The sequence below is a fragment of the Hermetia illucens genome, chromosome 1 (assembly GCF_905115235.1).
Source record: "Hermetia illucens chromosome 1, iHerIll2.2.curated.20191125, whole genome shotgun sequence".
NCBI lineage: Eukaryota > Metazoa > Arthropoda > Insecta > Diptera > Stratiomyidae > Hermetia > Hermetia illucens.
Genome location: NC_051849.1, coordinates 29,839,587 through 29,848,807, shown reverse-complemented (window position 1 = coordinate 29,848,807; position 9,221 = coordinate 29,839,587).

Below are 9,221 nucleotides of genomic sequence, written 5' to 3'. Positions count from 1 at the left end.
CACTATGCAAAGCATTCGAAAGTGGTTGGAGGAGATGGAAATCGGGTGACGCCGGAATATCGGGAGGGAATAAGGATGATGGTGAAGTTTTATGTATTTGAATTGCTTCTTGGTCATGTGTGGTGTGCGAATGGGCATTATCGTGTTGAAGGACTACCTTATCACGCCACTGAGGCCGTTGTGTAAAACAAAACCTTATTAAAATCGATTCACTGTCTACCTCTATCACACGCACTTTTCTCCAAAACGGCTAAACCGATCCGAATGAAATTTAGTGGAAATATGGGAACTATGAAATCCCACGCATACAGCGAGTGGCATAAATGTAGGTGGAGTTTAAGGGGGGCTCCCCATACATGCAAAGGGGGGATTAAATTTTTTTCCACCGGATATAGTTGTGTAGGGTATTAAATGAAAGGTCTCAGTTAGTAACCGAAACTGATATTAGTGAGTGGCATAAATGTGCCTGGAGTTTAAAGGTGGATCCAAAGGAGGATGTTCATTTTTTTCACCTAATGTCTCCGTGTGGGATATCCAATGAAAGGTCTCAATCAGTGCTTTCACAAGTAAATTTTAATTTCGACGTAAATTGCAAAATGGGTAAGGGGCAAAACGTGCAAAAGTGAGACATGATTTATTTTGGGAGACTACCCAAAAAGCGGTAAATATTTGAGTCGATGCGCGTATATGAAATCTAGGCCCTAGATCCCATTTTGATATATGCTCAAATAAATTTAATAATCATATGTTACTACTTTTTTAAATTGGCTGGAAAACCCCTTTGAGTTCATCATAGGAGCAGCTGTATAGAGGATAGTATCGCCCATAATACCGGTAAGTTTCGTGGTAATCCGACTATTGATATCAAAGTTATAGCAACTCAACTCAAACTCATCAATTTCGTGCGAATTTACTGCATATTTAATAATAATAATCGTTGGCGCAACAATCCATATTGGATCAGGGCCTTGAATTGTGTCAGAGCACTTCATTCAAGACCTCCATTCTTAAGCCATGCAAATAAGATCCTGACGCCATAATGAACGAGAATAATTGACATTCGAGTGAAATTATAAAGTCCCATATATGAAGAAGCTACTGTTCCCTAGTCCTTTTTAAGGTTTTGTGTAAAACAAAACCTTATTAAAATCGATTCAATTTCTGTCTGTCTGTCTGTCTCTGTCACACGCACTTTTCTCCAAAACGGCTGATCCGAACGAAATTTGGTGGACAGATGGGAGCTATGAAATCTCACGCGTACAGCGAGTAGCATAAATTTAGGTGGAGTTTAAAGGGGGGCTCCCCATACATGCAAAGGGGGGATTCAAAAATTTTTTTCACCGGATATAGTTGTGTAGGGTATCAAATGAAAGGTCCAGATTTGTACTTTCCGAAACTGATATTAGTTTTGGCATAAATTGCAAGGTGCGTGAGTAAGGAGTCAAAATGTATGCACTTGAAGTGAGACAGGACTCATTTTCGGAAACTACCCAACCTAAAAATCCGAAAAAAATCGGGGTGGTGCGCCTAAGTGAAATCTAGGCCCCAAAATATGTCCCATTCCGATATGTGCTCAAATTAACTTACTAATAGTATATTACTACTTTTTCGAAATTTACCGAAAAACCCCCCTTAAATTCATCCTAGGACTTCCGTATTTTGTACCAGCATAGGGGACAATATTTCGTATATATGTGCTAAATTTCATGAAAATCAGGCAATTAACGCCAAAGTTATAGCAGTTCAAACTTAGCAATTTCGCGCGAGTTTACTGCCTCCAAAGCCATGCAAATCAGATGCTGACGTAATAATTAACGAGAATAATTGAAATTCGAGTGAAATATTAAAATTCCATTCAAGAATAATCTAATTCTCCCTAGTCCTTTTTTATATTTGATGTTGGTTAAATTGGTGGCATTTGCTAATAATATTAAACTCAGGGTGTGAGGCGTATGAGGTTGACCATTATCGCTTTCTAGAAAATAGAGGGCAATGGAATTTTTAGCTATATTACACGGAGCTGTCGTGCACTCGTCACTCCTTACATCTTTTTCTTTTTGTTCAGCCATCAGTTCACAAGCGGGGTCTGCCTGTGGTGATCGGTTTCGTCATTTTATTTTATCAAATGCCTGATCAGGATGTAATCTTGAGACCTTTAAATCCCCATCCAGCATATCAAGCCACCATTGTTTTGGCCGGCTTTTTGGTTGCTTACCATTGCTTTCGATGTTCTGACCAATACTGGTTGTTGAATTCTCGTCTATAGAGAGGGGTAGACGGACGACATTGCAGTAAATTTTAGATTTGGGACGTGCGCTGATACGTCGATCACAAAGAACACCAGTTGGGGAATGCCACTTCATCCAGGTTGCGTTAATGTGTGAAATAATTTCATTAAGCAGTTCTCCATTGGCAGATAGCATTGCCTCGAGATATTTAAATCGCTGAGTTCTGGCAATGGCAGTAACCTGCCCCTCGAGATATTTAAATCGCTGAGTTTTGGCAATGTCGGTAACCTGCCCTTCGAGATATTTAAATCGCTCAGTTCTGGCAATGGCAGTAACCTGCCCAGAACTGAACGATTTCAATATCTCGGGTCAATGCTATAAGCCAATGGAGAACTACGTTATGCTCCACACATAGGGAAACACAAAACCTTTTATACCTGAAGCGTCAAGCTTCCGTTTTCCCGACTTGTTAAAGTTTTGTGTGGAACAAAACCTTATTAAAATTGGTTCAATGTTTATCTGTCCGCCTGTGCCATATCAGATTTACTCGGAAACGGCTATCACAAAATTTGGTGGGAAGATATGGTCTGTGTGTCCCTTTAAATGCAGCGGGTGGCGCCACTTTGGGTTGAGTTTGAAGAAGGGCACCCCATACATGCGAAAGGAGGCGTGATTTTTTTTTTAACGGAATACAGATATGTGGGGTATCAAATAAAAGGGCTCGCCTAACACTTTCCGAAACTTTTTTTTGATATCGAGTGAAACATAGGGGAGATAGAGCTCAAAATGTGTACCCCACAAAAGTGAAACAGGCTTCGTTTTCAGAACCTACCCACCTGAAAAATCTGAACAAATCACAGTGATGCAACTATATGAAAACTAGCCCTCAAAATACATGTTAATAAGATAAAAACAAAACCTTTATACCCGGAGCGCCCGGCTTCCGGTATCCCTATTTATTAAAAATATTATAATTAGGTAATATTAGTAAAAATCAATTGTTTCACTACCGCAAAAGAAGCTGAGCAGCTGGTGTCGATATTTGAACGTTGTAAAATTCAGCAGCTTCTTTCGAACATGTGTACTATTTTTGTACAGATTTTCTCGCGCAGCGTTAATCAAGAATCTGCGCATTGATTTCATAAATTTAGTTGGGAATCCACCTCCTTTCGAACGATCTATTGTACCTCTTTTCTACTGTTTTTTATGAACTCTCTATAGCGCAGATTTTGTGACACCAAAAAGCATTTCGATTTCTCTAAAAGTGTTACCATTCTCGATTACAATTATCATTAGTTCCTTTATCTCATTCAAAAGTGTTTTAGTACGAGGCATCTTTTAAAAACTGTAATATCCAACGTTAAAACTAAAGTTACCAAAGTTTTTTGACCGGTTAAAAATTTTACGGTTTCAATTTTTGTTGAATTTTTTTGTTTTTAAAAATTTAAATTCACAGCAGTGACATCCATGAAAGAGAATATATAGAAAGCTTCAAAATATAAAAAAATGTTATTCAAATATATCAAAAAATGAAAAGTTCACCAGCATTTGATTCGTTCTACAGAGAAGTTTTCAAAGTTTTCACCACTGTACATATGGAATATGTACATATATCCTGAAGTTCGGAAATACATGAAGGAATGTTTTGAATTTTTAGTTACGTACAAATGGAGAAACGTATATCCCAAGTTTCACACAAAAGAAAAACACAAAACCTATATACTGCAAGTGTAGTTGTTACCACTGTTTGTAAATCTTTTTACTGGCAGTTCTCTCAATTTTGACAGGTAGAATTGTTTTCCTGCAGGACACTTTTCACATTCAGAACTCTAATTGCGCTCGGAAATGAAGTAACATGTTAATTTGAAAAATGTATCTGCTTGTTGTTGTATATAGGGTTGCACTTTAAAGTAGTTCTTGCTAGAAGTACAAAGTGATATAAGAGTTAGGCGAAGTTTTCTGGAAGTCCAACTATAGAAAAGTTATAGAAGGTGAAACTTTTACATTTTATAAGAATTTCCAGCATTCCAAAACGTGTATGACGTCATCATAACATATCAATTCTTCAAAATCACAATAAAGTGAGCTCATAGGAATAGGGTCTGCAGGGAAACATTTCGTTTCAGTTTTTTAATCATTTATATATCAATATCATTTACTCGAGACAGACATATGTACGTATTTATATGGATATGTTAATGAAGCTTTGCGGTAGTTTAGGTAGATATATTTGGAAATTAAAGGGTTAGCCTACGCGAACTGTCCATGCTGCATTCCATCGCGGACAGGTGATGTCAAACAGCACGCGAAATGTTTACAGCGGACTAGTTTTATGCAAAAAGTGATTGAATGTACACCGCTGCGAATTTTGTTTCTAAAGTAATATCCGATGAAGGAGAACTTCTACTTTTTTTTTCGGCATCCATTTTTTCTGTCCGTCGCGAACTCTATAATTTTTCATAACGTAACCGCAGTCCGTCGCGGACAAGTCTGGTCTGCCGCGCCACATGCTGTTTAACTAGGAAGATGCAATATTTCATAATACAGAGTTCGCGACAGAAAGTGGACTGTTCGCTTTCTTTTTGGCGAGCCCTTAAACCAGCAGCATTCAATATGCGTACTGTATATGCACCTATGTGTGCACGAAGTACATCGGAAATATGTGTACGATCGATTTATATACGTGCATGTATTTTAAGTATAGTATTGAGTAATAGGCAATGTTTATTTGTTTAGGGTGAGTATAATTTTTAGGTCTGTAATATGTACGTATATCTTGCAATTTGAAAAAAACAATTTGAAATAATATTTTGGGTTTTTTAGTCATATACGAATGGAAATTGATCCAACCTCTCCTGCATTTTTGATCAAACTGTCAATTCGAAGAAGAAAGTATAAACCCCATCTCTTAAGGGGGTCATCCCGTGTGTCGGATTTTTGGAATCGAATTTTTTTTTTGCCATCAATTATATCTACATATAGTGTAGAATATATGGGTAAAGTTATTTTTTGATATTCGTAGTCGTTCGGAAATTATGATGTTAAACACGTGATAAGTCACATGCTAGATTTATGTCGATTGCCGTAATAAAGCTGGTATTTATCGATCCGAATGACTTCGCTAAAAAGACAAAAATTGAAGCCAAGGGTGTACATGTGTTTCGTCAAGAAACCTAAGGTTTATGAATTAGGTATAGCAAATTAATGGTCAGTTAAGGTTTTATGGTTAAAAATCGCGTTCTACTTTTTAAATGCGTTTTTCTTGAAAGCGCATGTTGAAAATCGGTTGCCACCATAGCCCAAAATCTATCCAACCAAATTCTTTGAAATTTTGAGGACTTATTCAGAACATATTTCTACGGTCCGCAAACAAGGATAATTGCGATTCATTGAGTAGGTTTTTTTTATTCATTGAAAAAGCCGTAAAAAAACACCAAAATTCAAAAAAAAAAGTTTAATAAGGCACCAAAAATAGTTTTTAATATTTTTGAATAATCCTAGTTTGCGGACTGTAGTTAAGTCTGTACGTTAAAATACCGTTTACTTTTTTTCTTTAGGATGATTGTAGCGCCCTTTAGCGTAGCAGCGGAATTTCTAAAAAAAAAGACAAAAAAAAACGCTTTCACACGGGATGACCCCCTTAAGGTTCTGTCTTTTTGTCTGTCTGTCACACCCGATTTACTCGGAAACAACTGAACAGATTATTACGAAATTTGGTGAAAACATGTGGGGGGGGGGGGGTGGTACCCATATATGCGAAGAATGTGAACCCCACAAAGTGAAACAGGCCTCGTTCTCAGAATCTATGCAGCCGAAAAATCTATATGAAATCTAGGCCTCAAAATACATCCCGTTCCGATATCTGCCAAATAAATTTAATAATAGTATGTCTTAGAAATTTACTCGGAAACCCTCCTTAAGTTCATCCCAGAAGTACAAAGTTTTAAATCAACATAGGCGATAATATAGGACACAATTCTGGAACTGGTTGAACTCGATTTAGCTATTATTAACAAAGTTATAGAAGGTCAAAATTTTGTATTTCAGGTAAATTTATTGCACCCTAAGACGTATAATGACGTAAATTAGAAATGCGTGAAGACGCATTACATCAATTTAGATGCGCACATACATATTATGTGCATCGCCATGCGATAACAGACGAAGTTTGTTTATTTAGGATGAACACAGTATTTGTGTCGTTAATATGTATGTACATATGTTTACCTGGGGAGTTTGGCAAAATATGACGAAGTATTTTGTATTCTTAGCTATGTGCGAATGGAAAATCGTCTCTATGCACATAAGATGAACACAAAACATTCATATCCGAAGTGCTCGACTTGCTGTAGAATACTAACGGAATTGCTCTCATTTCTTTACCTAAAATATCGAGAAAAGGCACGTGAGGTGAAAAGGGCCTGGAATATAAGAAAAAAATCAGCAGGATTCTACACTTCAAAAGAGCAGACCTCAGTTGGGTTGTTACCGAAAATGGAAAAAAAGTAACAACATAATATACAGCGATGAAACAGAAATTAATTTATTTGGAAACGATTGCGAAAGAAATGTCCGTCATTGAAAAAGTAAAAAGTTCCATGTAAATTTTATAAAAGAAAGACAGTAAAGCATGGGGAGAGTAACATTATGGTATGGAGGTACTTTTATTGGAATGGTGTAGGGTTTTCAGTAGGATAATGTTCAAACAAATTTTTCAAGACACAAAGTCAACTTGAACTGAAAACTACTAGTCCAATCAACGCCAAATATTTACCAGTCAACATATTTATTGTGATAATAGCTAGTCGCTGAACGAAAGATTTTCTCTTAAGAAAAATTTTTTTTTATGTAAAAAACCTGAGAATTTAACACCCACGAAAGATACATTTTGCTAGTGTGCTTTGTGTGAAACAAAGTTTTACTAAAATCGGTTCAATGTCTGTCTGTCCGTCTATCACGAGATCTACTCTGAAGCGGTTGGAGCTTGTGAAATGTGCAAAGAAGTGGCTCCCCATCTTTCGATTAGTACTTTTCATGAGAGAATCCCCAATTACTATACACTTATTACCAATTGGAGACACAAACTAGAACCTCGCACCATAAATTATTCCATTACATTACCAACTGCTGAAACCACCTTGCTATATTTAAATTGTGTAAGATGCGCGGTTGGCTTAATTACTTTTTGCGAGTTGTAGTATTTTGATGGGGGCATATGGGACTTCGATCGGAGTCATGTTGGTTTTTTATTTTGTATTGTAAATTGAATTCATAAGAAAACATATAGTACCATCAACTTTGATATGAATTCTGTTACTATTGGCAAAATTGTAGTGTCAAATTTGCCTTCTTCGTTTGAATTTACTACCTTTTAAAAACATCAGGAAATATCAATACTACATGGGAGCCAATAGTCTGGAATACACTATACAAGGGTCTTATATCTATATAAGCCGAAGGTGTTCTTTCTACCTGTAAACTATTGGAAAATTTCTTTAAAACGGTGTCAACTGAAAACCATTTATTAAATGTATCAATTACCAATTAAGGGCTAATCCTAATAAGATCATAAAATACTCAAACCACTGAGGATTAGTTTGGTGGATAGTGGATGGTGGTTAAAATAAAATTGGAAGTTTGAAGGAAATTAAACTACTTTTAACAATGTGATAGAGCATGAAGGCTTTGTATTTTATATGAATTGATTGCACTTAAGACGTGCATGACCTCATCTTCATATAAAGTAGGCTCACTTGGACATCAGCAGCATCTAAATATCTTATTTTTACCTTTTTAAACTTTTTTTAGTTATTTGTATATCAGCATCAATTAGTCGAGGCAGGTGTGCATATGCTAACGTAGTTCCGAGTAGTGCTCAAATCTAATGGATAAATAAATACGCATAGAAACAGCTATATTCAGTTAAATTTGCGAACAGAGAGCGTGTATATATACATATGTATGCATTAATATGCGGTAGTATTATAGAATATGTTTGTTTAGGATGAGCTATATTTATGACTTTATTATGTACATGTTTAGTGGGACTATTTGGAATTTTTAGTTATGTGCGAATAGAAAAACTTGCATAGACAGTTTCTCACGTAAGATGAACATAAAACCTTTATACCCGAAGTGTTTGGAGATTACAATTGCCTTCGGGCGAATTCGCACCTTTGGTTTCGTTTCTTTTTTTGTTCACGACCTTAGTCCAACCACCGTTCTTATTTTCCTTCAGTTTCGCTTCGCTAGTCGGCATTCCTACTTTGGCACTTTGGGCCCTTCTGAAATTTTAAATCTATTTGTTGGACTAGTCAAGACCCTTTTTTCCTTTTTGGTGCCTGTTGATTCCCCAAAGCTTCCCCCTCTTTGTCGCGCACTCTCTTACTTGAGCGAAGGCCGATGATCTTGTGCTTTGGTGCCACAGGCGACCCGCCTGTGACACAGTTGGGGCTGGAATGTCCGGCTTTTCCTTAGGCTTTCTTTCTTCTTCCTGCGACCTATTGTAAAGCACCTAGATAGCCCTCACCATGTTCTTAATGGCTTGTCTGGCTGTGTCCTTGATGAACTCGGGCAGCTCAACTATTTTAGTCCCAAGCTGTATAAAAGGTAGTTCTTCTGGATCAGGGTTCTGTTCTCGGTAAGTCTTGGCCAGATAACTCCTTTTGCTGACTCCTTCACCTTTTTCAATTGCTGAGCATCCATGAGCTTTCTCTTTTGCTGGCTTTGGTATTGGAGGAGATCATAAAATTGATGAGCTTCTCCTGAATGGATCTATTTGCTGCTGTTGGAGTGCCTCCTGATCAGATCCGATGGGTGTCGAAATCGCCTTTTTAAGGTTTTATGTAAACACAAAACCTTATTAAAATCGGTTTACTATCTGTCTGTCCGTCACACGCATTTTTCTCAGAGACGATTGTAGCGATTGCCACCAAATTTAGTAGAAAGGTGGGAACTGTGAACGCTCACGCATATAGTGAGTTACATCCTCTT